Consider the following 16,055-nt stretch of genomic DNA (forward strand, 5'->3'; position numbering starts at 1 on the left):
TCGTGCTGACTTTTTGTCCGTGAGTTATACTAAAATTGCAAATTTTGTCCATAATGTTTTATTAATAAAAGGACGAAAAGTGCAACGTTAAAGATAACATATGAACGAAAAGTGAGTATGACCAATACTTAGAGACGAAATCTACAATTATCCTATCCTATAACTTAAGGACGAGAAGTGCAATTTTTTCTATTTTATATTTAATAGAATTACACACGTGATCTCTTTTAGTTGGATTTTGATTTGCACCCCCTCCCCCGCACAAAAGAACCTCTATGCTATACAATTCTACAAGTTTCAAAAGAGCTCATGTATATAAGGGGAGCAAATCTTGTTTCCAAACCAATGTGGGACAAAGTCCACTATTTTCCTTCATTTCCCAACTCAAATGGGTCTACTTTGAGAATCAATATCTCATTCACCCATTATCCGTTTTGAGCGTACAATATATCAATCTCTTCGTCTCACTACGAAGTACCCGAATCCACTTTGGCCCGACCCAAATCGAAAGTGGACCACTGATAATTGTACCACAAAATAACCACTTAATATGTCATTTTATGCCATTTTAAGCTAATTTTTCCAACAATAACAACATTTAAAAAGATATATTTTTTTTTAAATCAGTTTAAAAAAAAAAAAAAAAATTGTTGTAGCAACAACATGACGTGACATCCAATTAAAAATAGGTAAAAGGGGCTCAATTGCACTTCTTCTTGAATTCAATGAGTGACAACTCTTTTGATGAAGATCACAACGCCTAATTATAAAGTTACATATGTCAAAATTAAAATATTTTGGAATTCAAAGTTACAGCACATAGCTTCTCTCATGCCTTACTAAGAATCCGATACCAATGATTTTAGGATACAACGAGACTGTTCTATTTGTGTTGGACACAAAAATTCAGGCTTTGGGAATGTTGGTAACTCTGGTTTTGGAAATTCTGGCAGCTCAGGCTTTGGCAATGTTGGGATTTCAGGCAATGCATGTCATCTCCAGAAGGTCTCTGGCCTCGAGCGCCGGTGACAGAGAGATCAAGAAAAGCAGGAGAAAGGTTGGGTTGAGATGATGAGCCATTCTTGGTGGTGAAAATGTTTTGTTTCTATTTCAGTTTGGATTAGAGAGTTATGGTCTGGGGTTGTATCTAGGTAAGCTTATATAGAAGTGGGATGTGGAGAGCCAGTGGATTTTCTTGAATAGCTTTCAAGCTTCTTTATCAAAGAACACAAATATTTTTCACAGTCATTTCCATTCTTTTTTTGCTGTTAGGAAAACATATTATTTATTAATTACAAATAATACATCTCATACTTAATGAACATGGAGGATATTACACACTGAGATTCTGCATTACATGAAATGACAACACAGTTATTTGCAGAGTAATTACTGTCCAAACAAGAGTTATTCTTCTCATGTTCAAGAATCAATTCCTCAAAGTCATAGTAGTCTTTCCAACATCCTATCAAGTATGCATGGGTAACCAAGTAAGTTCAACATTGAATAATTGTTTTTGGCACTATCCACTGCATAATACTAGAGATTTTTTCATGTGTAATTTTTTGGCATTGCTTTCACAAAATTGCCACTCCGGAGTGGGTTTTGTTCTAAATTTGACTTAAATAATTGTCTTACGAAAGGCAGTATACATAATTTAGACTTCTCAAAGTTCCAGCATCTCTCATAAAGCAAAATGTTTGTTCACTTAATTTTAATAACTATTTCATGCTCTTATAAGTCATTCTATGCTACTCTGATCTGGATTATTTGTTTGTTTAACGTCGGCGATGGTATCAACAATGGGTCACCGGCGGTTGTATGTTCATTGACTATTAAATTTGATAAAAAAAATGACTAATATTAACCACTATAGTGCAAATTTTCTATCAAATTTGATACAAAGTTTTTCCATTGCAATTTTACAAATAATTCTATTGGGAAGGTACAGTCCCAGCCCTTGTCGGATCTTAGTTTGTTGAGGTTTTGCCATTGTTATGGGTTTGCTTTCGGTCTTCGGAGGGTTACTTTGACAATGATGTGAGGCTTTCTCGGCCTTTTAGTTATTTAGCAGATTTTCCCATTGTTAATTTGTTATGTTGGTAGAAGTGAAATCAGCCATAAAGTCATAGGCTTTTAGTAGTTCAACCATTGGGGTAAAGTTCATGATTGAGGAGGTTGAAGTTTTTATTATTCTTTGTACATCAATTGTTTTGTAGAAGGGTAGATGTTCAAGTTTTTCCTATTTGTGGAGGAAAGGAAAAAATATCAGTATTTTTGAAATTGAATGTTTGTTTGGTCAATTCAGTGGAAATTATGAACTCATTTTTATGGGCTAAAAAAATTGTGTTTGAAGTCTGAGCAATTGTTATATGTGCTGCTTATTGCAATTAAGTTCTGGAGTAAAACTTACTGATTTCGTACATCTATAGATCTTCATTTGTTTATGAAATGCTATTGCAATTAAGCTCTGGAGTAGAACTCACTTAGTTGCACACGTTATTGCACATCAATGCTACACACCACCTTAAATAACAATTCTGGTAAAACAACGAAAAAGTCATTTTATTATTATTTTTTATTTATAAAAACAAACCACCAATATGAACTCACGCACACACCTAATAATCATTTTGGGAAAAAAATATAAATAAATTGCAATATTCACAACCCTATAATTTGCACACGGCATACCACAACTACGCACTACTTTAATAATCACATGTCCACTGATTGTGAATTCTTTTAACAATTTTATTTAAAAAAAAAAAACAACATACACTAACGCTCATACAATGCACACACCATCACACACGCCCGTAACAAGTAACCCACACACCAATACCATAATTTTGGGAAAAAAGAACAAAAATACACACAACATGATGCGAATAGGCCCGCTATGTAATTTGCACACGCTGTAACACCCCAATGCACAAACCTCCATTACCCTTTAATCCGATTAAAAAAAAAAAACAAAAAACCTCTTCATGAAATTACGCCCAAGACAATTGATTCGCACACGCTTTTGCATACCAACGCACACAACAACAAATACTTTGCACACACCTTCTTGCACCAATGCACACTTCATTGTTAGAAATTAACGCGCAGCTCGAAAAGAATAACGCACAATACAAATGATACGCATACCCTATTGCACACCAATGCACACGTCACCCGGTATTTTGCACACACCACCCAACACCATGGCCACAACACCGTTAGTGATTACTTAGGCAACAACAACAAAAAATCAATCAAAGTAACGCACAGGGCAACTGTTGTAATATTCTTGAATAAGGAATCATGAAACATGTTAGCATACCAATTCACCCTAAAATCTTGTCTTCATCGCCCCATACAGTGTTTCGATAACACATAGCACACATATTACACTGTTTGACTATACATTCACTTTTTGGTAGTCCACACATTATGCCGGGAAAGCACACACCACCCAACACCATGCCCACAACACCGTTAGTGATTACTTAGGCAACAACAACAACAAAAAATCAATCAAAGTAATGCACAGGGCAACTGTTGTAATATTCTTGAATAGGGAATCATGAAACACCTTAGCATACCAATTCACCCTAAAATCTTGTCTTCATCGCTCCATATAGTGTTTCGATAATACATAATACACATATTACACTGTTTGACTATACATTCGCGATGCGAATAGGCCCGCTATGTAATTTGCACACGCTGTAACACCCCAATGCACAAACCTCCATTACCCTTTAATCCGATTAAAAAAAAAAAACAAAAAACCTCTTCATGAAATTACGCCCAAGACAATTGATTCGCACACGCTTTTGCATACCAACGCACACAACAACAAATACTTTGCACACACCTTCTTGCACCAATGCACACTTCATTGTTAGAAATTAACGCGCAGCTCGAAAAGAATAACGCACAATACAAATGATACGCATACCCTATTGCACACCAATGCACACGTCACCCGGTATTTTGCACACACCACCCAACACCATGGCCACAACACCGTTAGTGATTACTTAGGCAACAACAACAAAAAATCAATCAAAGTAACGCACAGGGCAACTGTTGTAATATTCTTGAATAAGGAATCATGAAACATGTTAGCATACCAATTCACCCTAAAATCTTGTCTTCATCGCCCCATACAGTGTTTCGATAACACATAGCACACATATTACACTGTTTGACTATACATTCACTTTTTGGTAGTCCACACATTATGCCGGGAAAGCACACACCACCCAACACCATGCCCACAACACCGTTAGTGATTACTTAGGCAACAACAACAACAAAAAATCAATCAAAGTAATGCACAGGGCAACTGTTGTAATATTCTTGAATAGGGAATCATGAAACACCTTAGCATACCAATTCACCCTAAAATCTTGTCTTCATCGCTCCATATAGTGTTTCGATAATACATAATACACATATTACACTGTTTGACTATACATTCGCTTTTGGGTAGTCCACACATTATGCCGGGAAAGCACCAACTTCCACATCCCATTAAGACGCACACATCTTATTTTACACTCGGCAAAAACCCCCTTCTTGGACTTTCGCACACGCCTTACCACCACAATGTTCAAACCCCAAATGTAGTATATTAGGTGAAAAACAACACTCATTCATGAAGTAAAGCACATGGTTGAAAGCTTTTACATTCTATTTATTAAAAAAATAACATACAAATCATCATTTATTCACGCACACATCAAACACAACACCAACATGAAATTCTGCACACACCATTATTTAAAGTAAACGTTATTAGCATGTGCAATGTTAAGACAAAATAACATCACTACTTCTATGGACAGCTTCGGCTATTATGGCCGATCGCCATGAATTCATGCTAACGTCAAATAACAAATTTTCTTTAAAAAAAAAAAAAAAAAAAAAACATTACACACCGTCATGCAAAGTCCTCATTATTGTAGCTTGCACACGCTTTTGTGCACCTATGCACACGCCACATTACATTTCAATTCAAGTACAAATAACCACAAAAAAAGTTGCTTTACAATCTGTTTTAATAAAATAAACTAACTTGAATTCGCAAACACACTTAATACCAATTTCAAAAAACAAAAATTACAATGTCCCAAGTCTACATTACGCACACGCGATGCTTTACAATCTGTTTTAATAAAATAAACTAACTTGAATTCGCAAACACACTTAATACCAATTTCGAAAAACAAAAATTACAATGTCCCAAGTCTACATTACGCACACGCGATGCTTTACAATCTGTTTTAATAAAATAAACTAACTTGAATTCGCAAACACACTTAATACCAATTTCGAAAAACAAAAATTACAATGTCCCAAGTCTACATTACGCACACGCGATACAACGACGCACAAATCGCCGTAAAAAAACATATTACCCACAGCTTTTGCTTTCTTTCAAACACTTTAAAAAAAAAAAAGTTAAACCAACATGAATTTGCGGTCACGCAATATAATAACTTTTTACAAACAAACAACAAAATATAATAACTAATCAGGAAAAAAAAATTCCAGTATAACAAGTTGCACACACTCTTGTACAGCAATGCACAAACCAGCGTGAAAAAACACCTACAACAACATTATAGATGCTTGCTGAAATTCTCACACTAAAATACATGAAAATATATGATTAGTTATTACCATTAATATGGTCCCTATTATTATGCTAAAGAATATAATTTCAATATAACTAAAATTAACACAATACTAAAATTACTCTTTAACCCTTGTGTTTGAAATCTATCTGTTGGAAATAGGCAGTCATATATACTCTACTCTAGGAAGTTGTAGCTTTAAGAAGAGGAGTAGTTTTTCAGCATTTATCATGTGCTTTCATATGCCTTTCTCTATGCCTATATATATGATTGTAATATAGAGAACTTAAGGGGCATACAATGAAATAAAATCCTTTCTTCCTTTTCCCTCTACTGTTTTAACATAGTATTAGAGCCACCTTCTTTGGGGCCTGAAAACTTTTTTAGCTTTTTCAGATGAACAGTGAACTAACCACTACTACTGCTTCTTTCTATATTATTCAATACTGGGAGCTTTGTTCACAAAGGTGGTACCACAACCCTCCAACTAGGACTCCGGCGACCTTGCCCATCTTTTTCGGCCGCCCATAGTCACACACGCGCTCTCACGCGCCACCTCGAAGGCAGACCTCTGACGCCGACGCATGGAACAAAGGTGATACCACAACCCTCCAACAAGAACTCCAGCGACCTTGCCCATCTTTTCCGACCGCCCATCGTCAACACACGCGCTCTCACGCGCCACCTCGAAGGCAAACCTTTGACGCCACGCGCCGGCGCGTGACGCTTATTCCGACGATTTTTTTCAATGAAAATTTTAAGATCAGCTTGTTTCTTTCCTGCGACCCTATAGGTGTTTTTCTCATATTTTTCCGATGATTATGACAGAACACAAAAGTCTAAACAGTGCATTAAAAATTTTCAGTACCACTGTCTCTCATACCACTGTCTCTCATACTGCCCTTGCATTAAGATCTGAATCAGTTTGGGTCTTGAATTTTGGAGCCACTGATCACATCTCTAGTAACCCTTCCTTTTTCTCTCATATTAAATTCTCATACTCTCTTCCTGCTGTTACTTTCGGTGATGGGTCAAAAGGAAAGGCTATAGGAATTGGAAAAGTCACCATTTATTCTTTATCTTTATCTAATGTCCTTTACATTCCCGGGTGTCCTTTTATCAACTTGATCTCAGTTAGTCAACTTATTCATTCTCTGAATTGTCTGGTTACCTTTTCCTCTGATTCTGTAATTATTCAGAACCGTCAAACAAAGGAGACAATTGGTGTAGGAAATGAATCACGAGGTCTCTACCACCTTTACATCCTATCAATACCAAAATAGCTTGCGATGCTACTGTTTCACCTCTAGGAACCATTGTCGCTTAAGACATCCACATCTCAATAAACTAAAACAACTTGTTCCAAGTTTGTCAAGTTCAAAAGCCATAAAGTGTGAATCATGTCAACTTGGGAAACACTCAAGAGCTTCATATTCTAGTAAAGTGAATAGGAGATCTACTACCCCATTCCCTCTAGTTCATTCCGATGTTTGGAGACCATGTTGGGTTTCATCTATTTTGGGATTCTCATATTTTATTATCTTCATTGATGATTTCTCTCGTGCACTTGAGTCTTTTTAATGAAAAACCATTTTGAATTATTTGATGTATTTCAGAAATTCTACAATGAAATTGTGAATCAATTTGAGGTATCTCTCAAAATCTTACGAAGTGATAATGCAAAAGATTATTTTTCTGACTCTTTCACTTCTTTCTTTTCATCACATGGAATACTTCATGAATCTTCATGTACTAGAATTCCTCAACAAAATGGAGTTGCTGAACGAAAAATTCGGCATCTTGTTGAAACAGCCCGTACTTTTTCATTCATAATAAGGTTCCTAAGAATTTTAGGGGCATGCTATACTTCACTTTTGCTATCTTATAAATTGGATACCTTCTTCTGTTTTGCAAGGAAAAATTCCTCTTCACGTCTTGCGCCCACAGGAGCCTCTCCATAAGCTCCCATTACGAATCTTTGGGTGCACTTGTTTCGCTCATAACTCCCCAAGACGTGACAAACTTGATGCTAAAGCAATAAAGTGTGTTTTCATGGGATATTCTCGTCTCCAAAAGGGCTTTAGGTGTTATTGTCCTAAAACATATCGTTTCTATATTTCCTTTGATGTTACATTCTTTGAAACAACACCCTTTTTCTCTTCCACCTCCATTGAGTGTAATTTTCTAGGAAAACCCACTGAAGTAACAGAAATTCTCCCTGTTCCTACTTTTTCATAACCTGTATCTCACTGAAGAACTATACAGATTCCTGAAAGAACTACACCAAATCCAACCATTCAAGAGGAAGGACATGTTTCACCATTTAAGTACACCTATCAACGACGCAATCGTCAAAACTCCCAAGAGGATGGACATCCCTTGACATAGCTCAATAGAAAAAGATTCTCCCATTGTCAATCGAATAGGTGAAAGATCCACTTGGAACTTTATCCTATCTATAATTTCCTCACACAAAAACGATTGCCTCCATCATTTTGTGCTTTCATTACTAGTTTGTCTATTGTTTCTGTTCCAAAGAATGTCAAGAAGGCATTAACTCATCCAGGATGGACACAAGCAATGATTGATGAAATGGAGACACTTGATTTTTCTGAAACTTGGGAGTTAGTTTCTTTACCTTCGGAAAAAATTGTGGTTGGTTGTAAATGGATGTATAAAGTTGGTCCAGATGGACAAGTTGATAGACTTAAAGCTCGACTTGTTGCTAAACGATACACAAGGAATTTGGCATTGACTATATAGACACTTTTTCACCTGTTGCCAAAATCACCTCTATCCGCCTCTTCCTCTCAATGGCGGCCAATCGCCACTGGCCGTTATATCAGTTGGATATTAAAAATGCTTTCTTACATGGTGATTTTAAGGAGAAAGTATATATAGAGCAGCCCCCTGGTTTTGTGGCTAAGACAAGAGCAAGTCTTGTTTATCATCTCAAACGGTCTCTATATGGGTTGAAGCAATCTCCATGTACTTGGTTTGGGAGATTCAGTGATGTGGTCAAACAATTTGGCATGATCCAAAGTAAGGCCAACCATTTTATCTTTTATAAACATTTTCTTGAAAAAAACATATATCTTGTGATTTATGTTGATGACATCGTCATCACGGGAGATGATACAGAAAGAATTGAATATCTCAAGAACTTGTGTCTACATTTTGCAAAAAAAATCTTGGAAAATTAAAATATTTTCTTGGTATTAAAATTGTTCAATCTGGAAAAGGTATCTATGTGTTCCAACGGAAATATATTTTAGATATTCTTAAAGAAACAAGTATGACAAACTGCAAACTAGTTAACACACCCATGGATCTAAATGTCAAGCTTATTCCAAGACATGGGAGCCTCTACCGAAGATTAGTTGGCAAGCTACTATACTTGACGATCACCTGTCCAGATATCTCATTTGCTGTAAGTATAGTTAGCCGATTTCTACAAGAGCCATGTCAAAACCAGAATCTTAAGATGTTTGAAAAGATCACCCGTCCAGAAATCTCATGGATATACAGAAGTTATTGGATATACAGATGCAGATTGGGCTGAATGCCATTGGGATAGAAGATCAACATCAGGATATTGCATTCTTTTTTATGGTAATCTCGTTTTGTGGAAAAGCAAGAAACAAAATGTGATTGTCCGATCAAGCGCAGAAGCAGAATACCGAGCAATAATGAAGTATGTGAGCTAATTTAGATTAAACAGCTTCTCACAAAACTCAATTTCTATGGAGGATTAAACAGCTTCTCACAAAACTCAACTTCTATAAACTTGGTCCTATGAAATTGATTTGTGATAATCAAGCAGCTTTGCATATTGTCTCCAATCAAACATATTGAAGTTGATTGTCACTTTATACGAGAAAAAGTTGCATCTAGAGACATCATTACCTCATTTGTTGGGTCAAATAACCAACTTGCTGTGTTCTCACTAAAATCTCTTCGGGCCCGAGGATTGAGTACATTTGTAGCAAGCTTGGAGCATTTGATTTATATGCTCCAGCTTGAGGGGAAGTGTTGAAAATAGACAGTCATATTTACTCTACGTTAGAAAGTTATAGCTTTGAGAAGAAGAATAGTTTTTCAGCATATGCCTTTCTCTATGCTTATTGTTTGTAATTTGGAGAATTTAAGGGACATACAATGAAATAAAGTATCCTTTCTTCCTTTTTCCTCTACTGTTTTAACACTATCCTTAATTAGTTTAGATCTGTCTTTGCATCACAATCATTCATTAGTAATATATTAATAGATATGATGAGATCTCATGATCTCATTTATCATTGAGATCTTATGGAAACCGTAGCATACATACATACATACATACATACATACATACATACATACATACATACATACATACATATATATATATATATATATATATATATATATATATATATATATATATAGATAGAGAGAGAGAGAGAGAGGTTTCCGACCGTCTAGCATGCCATTCCTTCTCTCATTCTAAGCAGTCGAAGGAGAGAATGTTAACAAAGAAAAAATGAGAAGAGAAAGGAATGAGTGGGTGAGTAAGAAAGGATGGAGAACATGAAGGAAAAGAAGAAAAAAATAGAAAAACAATTAAGAAAGATGGAAAAGAAAAGAAGAAAATTAAGAAGAGAAAAAGGAATAATAGAATAAAAAGCAAGAACATGATAAAATATTAAAACGAAAAGGAGTAGAAAAAGAGAGTTAGAATAGTAGATTATGAAATGAGGAGAAAGACAAAAAGAGGAAGAACGAAAAGTTTGAAGTAGAAATGAAAGTTAAAATAAAGAGAAAGATAAATACGCAAAGATGAGAAATAAAAAAAAAGAAAAATAGCAAGACGGTATAAGAGATACAATCAACTAAAAAGGGTATGAGGGAGAAGGGAAAGGTTTCAAAGCTGCAATAAAAAACACTCTTAAACAAAAGGGAAATTAACACATGGATTCATGGAATAAACAAAAAGCACATGAATAGTAAAGCAGTCTGTTAAACTAAGGCAAGATGTATACACTCAGGAAAATAATGCGGTCACTTAAAGTGGAAGTACCTTTTTATTTAGAGGGGGAGACTTAAAACTTGGGAATCGCCATCATTTCTTCTTCCAACTCAGCTGAGCTCTTTAGTTGGACGGTGACGTTGAGCTGTTTCAAGTTCAGGTTCCTTAGGCCTTGTCAGTGTAAGCTTAGGCTTCCTCCGCACTGATCCAGGCATACCACATTACAATCCTTAAAATAGTTTAAATTTTTAAAGAAAATGTACTAGAAAAATAATAGAACTTTTAAGCAAGTGTGACATGGAACAATTCAAGCGTTCCATTGACATCTCCCTTGTACTAGATTCAAACTTCTTCATCATTTCTGCCATTGAAATAAAAGGGGCTGCTAGTTCTCGAACACAAATCTCAAATAGAGATTTTCACCACGTATTAGATTCAAAAATTAATGTTCATAAATAAAATGCAAGACATAAAAATGCATACTAACCTTTCTGTCTTCTGTACGTGTTTTAGCAGTTGAAGTGCACAAGCTGCTGGTAGACTTCCCAAGTCCTGTTTTATAGATTAAAGTTTGGAGTTTGATGCTAAAGATATAAGCAAAACTGAGAACAAATTGAGGAGATCAGATTAAAAATATGTAAAAAATGATACACTTAATAAGGTAAAAACTTTTAGTCAATAAATGACTCACCTGTCTAGCTTTCCCCTCTTCAAGTTCTTCCCTCTTTATAGCTTGATTTTTTTGAGCAAAATTTGAAGTTCCAGATGTAATTCTCATATTTGTGTTCCTGTGAATCAAATAATTGATAAGAAACATATTACACAGATTCCAGCACAAAAAATAAAGAGATATAGAACAAAACTAGACAAATATGGAAACTAAATGAGAGATATCGACCTTCTTGCACTAGCTGGATTAATGTTTTTCACTTGTGATTCGGTTTTTGACTTAAATGCAGAGGGATTTCAGATCATACTTGCTATTTTTTAGCTGTCTGGTGCTTCTTAGCAATTAGCATCAATTTGTTTGGATGTTCTCTAAGAAGTTATTTTTGGAGGCTGAGGGGTGCATGCTCCTGTTAAATAATCTCACCAGTCAGTGAAACTAAGTTGGCTTTGTCAGTGAAACTTAATTGAGGCAAACCAAAAGAAAAGTATAAACAAATTTGATATTCACAGAGTGGAGCAAACCTTGGTGTGAGAACAGCTCCTACAGGATCCTTGAGAACTTAGTGATATTACAGCAGAAACAGAACCATGAACAGCTGACGGCTTGTCAACAGATCCCTGAAAAGTTAGCGAAAGGTAATAAGAATCATAACCCCCAAAACAACAGTAGAATACTATGCAGATGGATCAAAACATACCAATTGGCTTCCCCGTCAGGAGTCACTTCTTCCTATCAACAATCCTTATACATGACTCAAAAGTTAAAGCTTATTATGCAAATTCCAGTGCATTGGTGCCAATATTACAGAATTAAGAATCAAACCAATTGTCCTATATATACAGGCATTGAAGATTTATTTTATAGCATAAAAGAACAGAGACAACCCAATGCTGAAATTAATAAAATAACCATCTCTCCATTAAAAAGCTTTTCAAATAAATCAGTTAGTCAATAGTGGCTTCACATACTGTGACAGGCTGGTTATACCATTAATGTGAAAAGAAAGAATTTCAAAAAATGCCAGGGGAAGCATCCATTCCAATTATAACTGTGAGAATAAATGGAGAACACTCCTATGTCAGCAAGAAATTCATACCACCAAGTTACAATAAATCAGGGAAATATTTTGTGTAATAAAGTTACTGTTATTTCTTATTTTTTTTTCAGCACACTGTTGAATTATATGAATGGAATACCTTGGCTTTGATGCCTTGGTCGACATAACTGCTACAAAGTAAACATGAGAGTTTAGCAGGGAAAACTCCATAACATATTATATACAAGCACACGGAGGGAGGGAGAAAAAGATCAAAATTAAACATAAGAAAGAAAAGGCACACTCACAATCCGTGAATACCAATCTAGTGTTTTCTTCCAATCGACGGCAACTTCCATTATGGGGATAAGCTGAAAAGGTTCCGAGGGAGAAGGGAAAGGTTTCGAAGCAATAAAAACACTTTTAACAAAAGGGAAATTAACACATGGAATAAACACAAAGCACATGAATACAGAATACGAAAGCAGTCTCATAAACTAAGGCAAGAGGTACACACTAGGAAAAATGATGCGGTCACTTAAAGTGGAGGTACCTTCTTATTAGAGGGCGAGTTTGACCTTGTTCGTTCCTTTGCAACCAATGTTTCATTTGCAGTAGTATATGATGATGCAGTAGCCAACTTTGTTGAATCTTGAGCCTGAATTAATATGAAAGTAAATTTTTCAGTGAATTCTTGAGTACCCGTGAAAGATATAGCATGCGTAATAGTAATCAATAATGCTACTCATTAGTCATTAGAAAAATAATGAAATGTATAGTTGAAATGCAGAGCTATGGTCTAAGAATCAACATAATATAGACTGTGATCACACTACCTTCTGCATCTCCTCGGCTTCATTGAAATCACAGATACTGTCAAGCTTCACTGATCTTCCACTCTTAATCCTTAGCATAAAAGCTGAAATAATTGACACCAGAATCATTCAAACATTGTTGAAACCCTAGGCCCGTTACAGTGGGCCCATTAGGTTATAGCTAGTTTTCAGTATAAATTATTGTAATCTGTACAGTTCTACATTGAGAAATAGATGAAACCCTTCACACTTTCACATGGTATCAGAGCCTAAACCCTAGATAGTTTTTCCCCTCTCTTCCCCGCTGCCGCGCCGCCGCCGCCACCGGAGTTTCACTGCCGCCGCGACTGGTCTTCTCTCTCCGACCTCTGCCTGGTGGTTCTTCTCCCAAACCGAGACCACAAGCCTCACCGGAGCTCCGTCGCGAGTCTGTGCCCAGAGTCTGGTCGCCATCCGCCGCCGCACGCGCCGTCGCTGTCGCCGGGAACCGCCGCTGTTTTCCGGCCATAACTCTCTCCTCCGATCTCCGATCGAGACGCCGTCACCACCATTGGACTCGTCTCGACGAGACGCTTCCGGGAGTGTTGACCGTTTTTCTCGCCACCGCCCGCCGCCGCCGTTCTCCGGCCACCGCCGCCGGTCACCGCCGGTCAGAGAGAAACAGACAGTGTGTTTTTTCTTTTTGGGTAATCTCTATGGCTTCCTTTACCTCTTATCCCACCATTACTATGGACAAATTGGTTGGGAGTGAAAACTACACTTCGTGGGCCGCTTCTGTGACACTCTGGTTCAAAGGCCAGGGGATGTCTGATCATCTAACCAAAAAGGTTGGGGAAATTGAAGAGTCGAAGAAATCAGATTGGGAGAAGTCAGACGCGTTATTGTGCAATATGTTGTGGCAATCCATTGACCCTAAATTATATCTTATTTACAAGTCTTATGACACTTGTTATGATGTGTGGAATAAAGCTAAGTCATTGTATACTAATGATGTCCAAAGGCTATATTCCCTTGTATCTAATATGCTTAACTTCCGTTCCACTGCTGATATGAGTACACAGGATTTCTTGGGTCGGATGAGTTATCACCGTGTCTCGTCCCCTTACTTTGCATTTCTTTCTCACCTATCTTCTGTGTCTATACCCAAATCCACTCGTGAGGCTCTCTCGGATCCAGGTTGGCGTCAAGCCATGTTAACAGAAATGGAGGCTCTCCAGTCTAGTGGCACGTGGGAGTTGGTTCCTCTTCCTCCTGGTAAAACTGTGGTTGGTTGTAGATGGATTTATACGGTGAAAGTGGGCCCTGATGGCGCAATTGATCGTCTTAAGGCTCGTCTGGTGGCAAAAGGCTATACTCAGATTTTTGGTTTGGATTATACTGATACTTTTTCCCCGGTTGCTAAAATTGCTTCAGTTCGTTTACTTTTGTCTTTGGCAGCCATTCATCATTGGGACTTACACCAGCTGGATATCAAGAATGCCTTTCTTCATGGTGATCTTCACGAGGAGGTTTATATGGAGCAACCACCTGGGTTTGTTGCTCAGGGGGAGTCTGGTATGGTATGTAAACTTCGCCGTTCTTTATATGGTTTAAAGCAATCTCCACGAGCTTGGTTTGGAAGGTTTAGTTCTGTGGTGTGTGAGTTTGGTATGACAAGATGTGCAGTTGATCATTCTGTTTTTTATCGTCATTCTAATGAGAAATGCATATACCTTGTAGTATATGTGGATGACATTGTTATTACAGGGAGTGATCAAGAGGGCATATTTCAGTTGAAGAAGTATCTCTTTAGTCGGTTCCAGACTAAGGACTTGGGTAAGCTAAAATACTTTCTTGGAATTGAAGTGGCTCAATCTAGCAGTGGTGTTGTTATTTCTCAAAGGAAGTATGCCTTGGATATCTTAGAAGAAACTGGCATGCTGGACAGTAGACCGGTTGATAATCCAATGGATCCGAATGTTAAACTCTTACCAGGACAGGGGGAGCCATTGCCTGACCAAGAGCGATATAGGAGATTGATTGGAAAACTGAATTATCTCACGATCACACGACCGGATATCTCCTTCGCAGTTAGTGTGTTGAGTCAGTTTCTTGAGACACCTTGTGATTCTCATTGGGATGCTGCTGTTCGTGTTCTAAGGTATATCAAGAGAGCACCAGGACAAGGCTTAGTATACGAAGATAGAGGACATTCACAAGTTGTTGGGTATTGTGATGCAGATTGGGCTGGTTGCCCGTTTGACAGACGCTCTACTTCAGGTTATTGTATTCTTATTGGAGGTAATCTCATATCTTGGAAAAGTAAGAAGCAGGATGTGGTTGCTAGGTCCAGTGCTGAAGCAGAATATCGAGCCATGGCGCTTGCCACATGTGAGCTTATGTGGCTTAAACACCTACTACAAGAATTGCAATGTGGCAATGTTGCCCAAATGACGTTGATATGTGACAATCAAGCAGCTCTACACATCGCGTCAAATCCTGTTTATCATGAGAGGACTAAACACATTGAGGTTGACTGTCACTTCATTAGAGAGAAGATTGTGTCAGGGTGTATTAAAACTAGCTTTGTTAATTCTGCAGATCAGTTAGCTGATATCTTGACGAAATCCCTTAGAGTTCCTAGAGTTGAATATATTTGTAACAAGCTGGGAGCTTATGATCTATACTCTCCAGCTTGAGGGGGAGTGTTGAAACCCTAGGCCCGTTACAGTGGGCCCATTAGGTTATAGCTAGTTTTCAGTATAAATTATTGTAATCTGTACAGTTCTACATTGAGAAATAGATGAAACCCTTCACACTTCCACAAACATCAATGCCAACATAAAACTAACAGCAGATGCAAATAAGAAAACTAAAAGCATTATCATTACTTTGAATCATCACCCTATATATT

The 16,055-nt window shown here is 37.1% G+C and overlaps 1 long non-coding RNA gene across 1 annotated transcript; it reads right to left on the reverse strand.

Moving 5' to 3' along the window:
- Positions 1 to 10,706: 10,706 nt before the first annotated feature.
- LOC109170451 lies at positions 10,707 to 12,085 on the reverse strand. Its single transcript, XR_002052438.1, has 6 exons — positions 12,009 to 12,085; positions 11,833 to 11,928; positions 11,540 to 11,717; positions 11,333 to 11,429; positions 11,129 to 11,193; positions 10,707 to 10,843 (listed from the first exon to the last, which is right to left on the reverse strand). It is a non-coding gene; the product is annotated as an uncharacterized LOC109170451 (long non-coding RNA).
- Positions 12,086 to 16,055: the final 3,970 nt, after the last annotated feature.

This window comes from Ipomoea nil, unplaced genomic scaffold (genome assembly GCF_001879475.1).
Source record: "Ipomoea nil cultivar Tokyo-kokei standard unplaced genomic scaffold, Asagao_1.1 scaffold3321, whole genome shotgun sequence".
NCBI lineage: Eukaryota > Viridiplantae > Streptophyta > Magnoliopsida > Solanales > Convolvulaceae > Ipomoea > Ipomoea nil.